Source organism: Octodon degus, unplaced genomic scaffold, assembly GCF_000260255.1.
Source record: "Octodon degus isolate 3935 unplaced genomic scaffold, OctDeg1.0 scaffold00165, whole genome shotgun sequence".
NCBI classification, from domain to species: domain Eukaryota; kingdom Metazoa; phylum Chordata; class Mammalia; order Rodentia; family Octodontidae; genus Octodon; species Octodon degus.
The window spans coordinates 2,417,369-2,426,459 of record NW_004524741.1 but is presented as its reverse complement, the minus strand read 5'-3'; the positions used below and the strand labels follow the sequence as shown (position 1 = coordinate 2,426,459).

General features: G+C 33.7%; 1 non-coding gene across 1 annotated transcript; it reads left to right on the top strand.

Annotated features, from left to right (window-relative positions):
* The first annotated feature begins 7,931 nt into the window (after positions 1-7,931).
* Positions 7,932-8,057, top strand: LOC111813134. The gene has a single exon (XR_002818463.1). It is a non-coding gene; the product is annotated as a U6atac minor spliceosomal RNA (small nuclear RNA).
* Positions 8,058-9,091: the final 1,034 nt, after the last annotated feature.

The following is a 9,091-nucleotide window of genomic DNA, read 5'->3' as shown; positions in this document are numbered from 1 at the left end:
TTTTTTTCAATTTAAATATAGATTTTACACTGCACACATGAGTGAAATTAAAGGACCTCCTCCCCTTTCTTACATATTTCCTTTAACCACAAGTTCCTTCTTGTTGCAAATCATAGCATTTCAGGATGAATGCCACTCAGTTGTGTAACACAGCACCTTTTCTTTATTCTTCAGTTCTCAGAACACTTAAGTGGCCTCTCTAAGTAACACGCTCAAGAAATGGATGTGGCTTCAATATTATGCCAGACAAAGGTTGGGAGAAGGTGATGTATTCCCAATTGGGTCAAGTCACCCCTTTTTGGAGGCAGTAACAAGGTGTGTATAGCCATGTCTCCATTTCTGTATAGTGAACCATACAATCTAAGACCTGGGGTTGTTTCAGTGAATATGCACATCTGTTTGTCAACCAAAAATAATTATGCTTGATTACAAAATGATATCTATGTAGACCCAGAAAATTTTTCATGGTTCCCAAACTGAGAACTATATCTGACCTGGAACTATACTTGTAATAATTATTTCAAATATCAAAATGAGATAAAACTTCAATTTGGAAATTACCATCTTTGATCTCTACAGAATATATCAATTAGAATTTATTGAATACTTTAATTTTTGGATAAAATGATAAAATAAAACCGGAGGAAGTTTCCCTTCACAGCACATTAATTCTTTTAAAACACTTAAAATCATAGATGTATTCAGAAATAATTATGGTATATCTTACAAAATGTAGGATATTTATAGTCAAAGAAATCAGAATTTTCTATCACATTATAAAACTCATTTTCTAGTGCACTTGCTATAATAAGAGTGGCTGACCTCATGAATTGTATTGAATGTACAGTATAAGTAATAAAGAGTTTTGCGAAGAACAGACAACCTTTTTTATTATTTCCCTAATTTTGTAATTAACACTCAGAAAAATTGAAAATTCACTTTGGTTTTTGTTGGCACACAAACCCATACACTTACTCAATACACCCTTTGGCTTCCTCCTCATGTATTTCCTATAGCTTAAATATTTATTTCCAGATATTCTAATCACTAAACTTTGGCTGGCTTCCAATGAATTAGATAGTATCATAAAAAATCCAACTATTTAAAAATCTGATGGTTAAAAATTTGAGATGATACTGATGGACACAACAGATTAAAATAAAAATCCGAACAAATGACAATACACTTTATTCTGATCCTGCAATCGACATTGTCATACACTGAATGCAACCTCTAAAAGAAATTTTAATCTTGCTTTATTTCTGACATTGAATTGAAAATACCCATAAAGGTAGAGCCTACTATAATAGGCACTTCACTCAGTATCACTAGCTTCCACTAGCTTCCTAAAAGTGTATCCTATTACCAGAAATAATAACATTAAATTCATATTTACTTGATACCATCTCATTGAGGAAAATGCACTCATTATTTTATTTTCTCATAATAATTTGTTTGAATGTGCAGGTTTACTATCATGGAAAGATATATTGAAACACATTTACCTTAGATGATAATTAATAATATTTTTAAAAATCTAAATTGTTTTCCTTGTACTGATTTGAATTAAAATAGACTTGCTCTGATTATAAAAATAAGATCTAAAATATTAAAATGCTATATAATTTGAAATAATCAGTAGTATAAACTACTCTACTCATTTTAGATCTTAAAAATATTTTTCTTTTTATGTTTCAGCCTTCCTGAAATTGAATACATACAGTCAATTTTCTATTGTCTTAAAAATGTATATTAATGCCACTAATATATTCATTAATTATAAGTAAGGTTTATCTCTGATATATAATCTTAGCTTTAACCATAAAACTAAATTTCATAAATTATCTCACTTTTTATGTACATTATGTTTTTTAAATTGATCAGAATAAAAATATGCATGAGGTAAAAGGTTGTTTTATCCTGAAAGATGGGTGAGACCTGTAATAGGAATTCTAGAATTATTCTAAAATTAATATTTGTTGATCTGGAAAACCTTTGGCTATCTATACAGAAATAGATGAGAATAAAAGAACAACCTGTACTGAAAACTTCCTTGAAAAGATCAGGGAAGTAAGGAACCTGGGTAGTTGTTTTTAAGTGTAGAGTAAAATTGCACAGAATATTAAAGAAACAGAACAGTATTAACCTGTTTGAGAATCAAAGCCAGACACTTCTGTATGTATTCTACCTATTGTCTCTTTGTCTGTCTGTCCATCCATCCTCTAGCCATAATTTGTTTCCTTGAGCCACCATTCAAATAGCAGGATATTGGGCAGAGAAAAAAACAACGTTGTTGACTGGTTTTAGTTTATAGTAAGTTTATATTAAGTTCACACCTAGAAATCTCAAGAGAAAAATTGATGCTGAGGGGACAGTCTAGTAACATCTTTGTCAACTAAGTTTTTGATGTTCAGAGAAGTCGCTGTCTCACAATGTTTCTTCTCTCTTCTGATGCTTTCTGTCTTTTCTCTTCTCAGACTTAGTGGATGGAATTCTTTCCATGTATTTGGAAAATACAAATGAAGTTGAAAAATGAACTTGCACACTCATCACCTCTGAGTTATACGAAAATGTCTGGATCTTCCCACGGATCTCTGAGTATGGGAAAGCAGATGTGAGTTGAGACTTAATAGTCCTCCTTCAGGAGAACAAAGAAGGACATCATGCAGGGATGGGGATGAGTTGCAGAATCTTGGGAGAGTTTATATGCTGAGATTAAGTTGACTACTTGGGCAGGTGCTAAGTTGATATTTGGAGGCAGGTGAGTTTTTGGTTATTTTTTTTAGCATTGCATATTTATAATCATTAACATATCAAAAGAGATTAGTTAGACTTTCATCACATTTGAGAAAGAAAAGAAGCCAATTTTTTTTTGTCTCTCAAATAAACATTTTATTTTTTTCTTTTTTTTCCATAAATTTATTGAGAAACAAATAGAAATGAGACAGTTTCAAACCAAACTGGTAGGACAGTTTCAATAATTAACACATTGTATACATTCTTCCTAGTGGTTAATTGCTGTACAAGATGCAGACATGATATCCTACTTACAAACACCATTAGAACAAATCCCTCTATTCATTAACAGAATGTAACTGTATATCAATCTAGCCATTTGAATACACAGATACAAAATAGACATTCTTCTGCATCCCCTTTTTGTTGTTAAGTTCCGTTATTTGAATATTATGGGTGTGTTAACTCAGCAAAATATTCTAAAAGAGTCCAGTAGCCCATAATAGTATTGAGTCTTCCACTTAACTGGCAATGTCAGAAATTGTTGACCTGAGTCCCCTATAGCTCAACATAACAGCATGGCTTTACTTCTTATATTTCGTTTTTATACTTTTCTGCTGGATGGTTAAGATCAAGGTAAAGTAGGACCTACGCAACAAGAGTTGTAGTTTTTGGGTCTGATAAGGTCAGTGAAATCCCCTCAGGATTTATCCTGAGATCCTGTACCTCAGAATGTAGAACCTTTGTCAGTGTCAGCCATGTGGATGAGTCATGGCCATTGCTTGGCCAATGTGCTCTCTGTGAAAGCCTGAGAGAATGTTTTCTCTCCATGTGACTCTCCTTAGGCACACTCTACATCATCAATCACTTTCCTCTTTGGCCCCATAATCTCCTTGATAAGAAAGTTTGGGACACTACTGAGTTACATGACATTACAGTACAAGTTCTCATATGTCTTGAGTCTTAATTGACCTTAGAAGGCTAGGGCCAAAATGTTGGCTTTCCTTGCAGCCCTCATTTTTCTTTAATTTTGGTCTGCAAACTTATGTTGTTAACCATCCAGAAGACAAGCTTATTGTTATTACCATACAACTTAGGGTGTTAAGCTTAACCTCACTATCTGTCTGCATATCAAACATCTTAGGCATAATATGGAACAGGTATTTAATTACCTGTGCCCTTGTTTGTGTGCATAAAAGCAGCAGAGGCAAAGGCTCCAGGTTTCGACTGCCCTAGAGGAGAGTTGCCTAGCTGTCTTTATGCTACACTGAACTCTTCTTTGTCATACCTTCTCTTTCCCCTGGAGTCAGAGGAACAAACTAGCAGCTGGACTAGAGTCTGACAGGTGGCTCTTTGGGTGGGAGTAAAGTTCAGAGTGGGTTTGTTCCTTGGAGAAACTGAGACTCATACAGGGGCAGGCTGACTTCGACTTCTTGACTTTTTCTGTGAACATCCAAGGACTCTGTTTGCCATTGGTTCATGTAATCTAGATCCTACCATTTCTTTCTACTGAAACTTTGAACATTAACTGCCTAAGTGTCTTCTATATCACAATTTAATTTATTTTGATATGAGTTTTCATTACCAAGATATAAATATATTTATTTCTATTAATTGGTACCTATTTGCAGTACATGCAGTTTAGTCATGTTTGGAGGTAAGTACATGTATGAATTACAACTTGGTATTTTTTAAAATCCCTTTTCCTTTCCTCCCACTCCTTTATTCTCTAATTCCCTTTTACCTGTTTTCATTTTTGTTCACATTAATCCTAATTGTTGAGGGTTGACAAATAGCTCAGTGAATTAAAGCACCTGCAAGCAGGCGCAGGGGCCAGGGGTTAGATTCCGGGCCCGCTGTGCCGCTGAGATGGCAATTTAGACTGGGTGTGGTGGCATGCTCCTGTAATCCCAGCTCTTGGGAGGCTGTAAACGGGCAGGTCACTATGAGTCCGATCTAGTGGTGAGACCCTGAACACCCTGTAGACCCTTTCCTAAAATGCAGGAAAAAAAATCTTAGTTATTGTTTATAACCTATAACATTTAGGTTCCTTGAAATTATTAGGTTCCTATACATACATATTTTTGTTCTACTTACTTCTTCCTTCCCTCTCCCTCACCTTTCAACCATGTTCTATTTTATCTCTTTCCTTTTACAAGGGATCCATCCTCTTGTTACTCATTTTAAATCAAAACAGAAAACCTCATGTGACTCCTATTTTATGCATTCTGTCATTTCTCTGCCCTCTTAAAAGTGAAACACTTCATTTAAAATTGAAAGGGAAAAGTGAATAGATAAACACTCATGCTACTATCGATCCGTTCACTGCTTTAAGATTCCAGTGTGAGGACTTCATTCTCTCTAGTTTATATTCTCACTTCACTGGACTTCATTCTCTTTTGCAGGCTCCATTTATGGTTCCTACCTCTCAATTTGCCACACTGTAGACCCACAATTGGCCACAAATTTACTTAATTTCCATGCTCTTTTAAAGATGCTTAATTTATTACTACAATTATAAATATGGATTTTTGGGGGGAGGGCTGGCACAGCCTGCCCTGAGGGCAGGCCTGGTGCAATATGTTTTGCCAGGGATTGGAACGGTCCCCTGCGCCTTCCTAAGCTTGCCTAAGCAGGCTCTTTAGAACCTGAGCTATCTTACCAGTCCCTAAATATAGAAATTATTTTATTCTTTCTTTGTTTTGTTTTGTTTTTTTGTGGAACCAGGGATTGAACTCAGGCCCTTGCGCTTGCCAGGCAAGTGCTTGTTCTATTGAACTATCTCCCCAATCCCCAGAAATTATTCATAAATACCATTTACATGTTTTAGAACCCTCCTATACACACAGTTCATATGCCTCTGTACTTAATAAACTCCTTGTTTGCCAGCCTTTATTTACTTCTCTCTAATCTTTCATATTCATAACAAGCTATTATTTTAGTTGTCTACTTCAAAAATGATGTATCAGGGGCTAGGGAGATAGCTCAGTAGAATAAGTACTTGCCTGGCAAGTGCAAGGTCTTGAGTTCAATTCCTGGTACCACAACAACAACAACAACAACAACAACAAAATGATGTGTCACTTTAACGGCACTTTATTTCCCATAAAGAATCAATCAACAAATTATATTACTTCAAATTTCCAGAATACACTTAGAAATTGATGTCTTAATCCCACTTTACCAACTTTTTTATTCTGACCCATTTTAATTTGCTTTTATACTCCCATACTCAATTTTATATGGTTCACATACAATCATAGTGAGAAAGTAAACTGGCATACCATGTCAGTTCTCTTCTGAAATCTCCATTGTTTTTGTATCTATGTCCAAGTATAACCCGAGGCACTCCCTGTGTGCTGGTTCTATGTTATCAATATTGGTTTCTTACTAATTTGCCCACTTATTCCACAGTCAGATTACAGATTACATGATGTTATAGATATACTGTATAACGCAGTGCTTTTACTACTGTTGCCTTTATCTTTAAAGCTTGTACCTGTATAATCTAATGACTCAGACCTTCACTAGTTTCAGATCTTTGTTCAAATGTTAATCAGAGAAGCCATATTTCACTGGATAATGAATACTCTTGAAAATAGAATGTCTTATCATCTCTGACGTATTATGGATATGCTTGGTTAATGATCAATTGTTCTAAATTAACAAGTTATGACAGAAGGAATTTTGTTTTCTCCACTTCACCTAGAACAGTACTTAATACATAGAAACATATATAAATTTTTTATAAAATGAATACAAATTAAGATTTTAATAACAACGAAATGTATGAAATAGTGTTCTAGGTTACACAATAAAGATACTAAAAAACTAAATCTTAAGGAGAAGTAAACTATTTTGAGATGTACTTTGAAATACAAGTCTGAGCTCCACAGATGTATCTCTTAGTATTATATTTCTCAAAATTTGACTAATTTGAACTTTGACATTAATTATCTGAGTACAATTTAAAAATCATTTAGGGATTTGTTACAGGGGAAAGAGTTCTTAGATGTTTCACTACAGTGAGGTCTTGTTTGATAATGCCAACTCTGTCTCCCATGAATTCTGATGATATTTAATGGAACTGCATGACTGACCTTCAAATTAAGTGAGTTGGAGTAGTCAATTAATTCACTTATTTATTTTTAAATATCAAAACTTTAATATTTCTGGATTTATAAAAGTATAACAGTTGATAAAGAAAATTAAGAACATGAAATACTTATATTTTCTTAGAAAATTTTAGAAAAAGAAGGCCGCTGTTGCCAATATTTTAAGTCTTAACTTTTAGTATGTCTAAATATGTATATAAGATGAGATGTTAAAATTGCATTTGAACATATACAAAGAAATAAAACACATAGTTGAAGTTTACAGAGCTTAAGCTCATCTACAATGTGCACCACCAGGAGTGTCAAGCAAATAATAAATGGAGAGATAATACTTATAAGCTATGAACTGCATAAATTGGCTTTTAACTGCATTACCCTTTGAATAAAAGCAAAGGATGATGCTGAGAATAAATGTTTTTCTGTGGGTTACCTAGTAGTCAGACTTCTCCCTAAATAGATAAAACATTAAATAATAGAAATAAACTCTTGCTATGGTATACTGGAAACAAAAATTATCATGAAAAGATTTTTCTGTTCCTGGATTATATGAATGTTTGAAAATATTCATTTGCAATATTCGTTTTCCTTTTTGTTTTGTTTTGTTTTTTGGTCTGACTGTTTTCTTATTTAATTCATTTTTAGATTTCATTTTTTACCTTGGATAAGGAGTTTTCCTAGAAAGCATAATTTCTTAACATTTCATTTCCCCTGGAAAAATAACATTAATCTAGTATGTGTAAAACCCAAGCTCAAAACAATATAGGTGTATTCACTCATGCATCCTGACATAATTTTATGCTTGAATTATCAAAGGTATTAAAACTTCAAAACCTTAACTGTTTTATGTGAAAATATCTTTTTTCCTTTAAACATTGACTTAAATTTAAAAGAAATTTAGAAGGAAATGTCTTCAGTTGTTTTTCATATACATATCATATTCAATTACTTCATTCCTATTGAAAGTATGAATTATCTTCTAGTACTACTTCTCTTTACCTTATGGACTTCCTTGTATAGATTCCTATGCTGCGCATGTGTGGGTTAAAAATTTGTCTCAGTTTAATTTTATCAGAAAATATCGTGTTGTATGAAAAGAGAGAAGGTTAACACTCCCCTTGAGAAGGATATAAGAGGTCTTTGGGCCTGACAAGACCTGCATGGTTAAGGCATTGGCACCTTCTTCATAATATCTAAGCACTTTTTTTAGGGCTGATGAGATAGTTCCGTGGCTAAAGCACCTGCTTAGTCAGGCTCAGGGATAGCAGTTTGATCCTGACCACCACACCCCCCACCAGCCACAACCCAGGGTGGGCTGATCAGGCCAGAGTCCAGATGTGGTGGTGCATGCCTGTAATCCCAGCGCTGGGGAGGCTGAAAGGAGGAGGATCACCAGGAGTCCAAACAGCATAGTGAGACCCTATAACAACCAGATACAATTAAAAAAAAAGAAAAGAAAAAGAAGGAAGGAAAGAAGAAGGGAAGGAGGGAAGGAAAGAAGGAAGGAAGAAAATGATTTAATATTAGTTGATGAATAGTTCATTGAATATAGATGTTAGGGATGTTCAGCACCATGTTGGTATCATCCCACACTCTTGCCTCAGTATTTTCTAATGTGAAATTTTTTTCAATTAAATCATTATACTCTGTGTTAAACTTTTCTCTTTCTGGCTGTTTCTAAGATGCTCTATTTAACTTTAGTTTTCACTAAGATACGCTAATCACAGTTGTCTTCCTTTTTAACATCTTTGCATTTACTGATTATCAGGAATCTGTAGTTTAATGTATTTTTATAATTATGAGAAGTTTCTCTACCTTTAATTTTCATATTTTATTTTCATAAAACTTAAGATTTTCTTAGATCACTGTATACATTTTTATCTAAGGGAGCATGGCTTGGATTCATCATACAATGTTCAGTGTACTTTTTGTATCACTCGGTGGATTCTATAGGTTTAGAATTTGTGTGTTTTGTTTTAATTCTTCTGAAAATTCTGTGTAAGCTCACTGTGTTTTTATATGAAACATTTTACCAATAGAGCCATCTTGATTTTGGAGATTTATTTGCATGTAAGTTTTATATCCCCAAAGAGATTCTATTCATTTTCAGATCTGGTTTTTCTATCAAATGTTTTGGTGCATTTCAATTCAGTTTATCAAACATGTTTCATTTCATGTACTACTTTAAGTTTATAGGTATATAATCCTGTGTAACAACCTCTTATTTACTTTCCAATATGTGC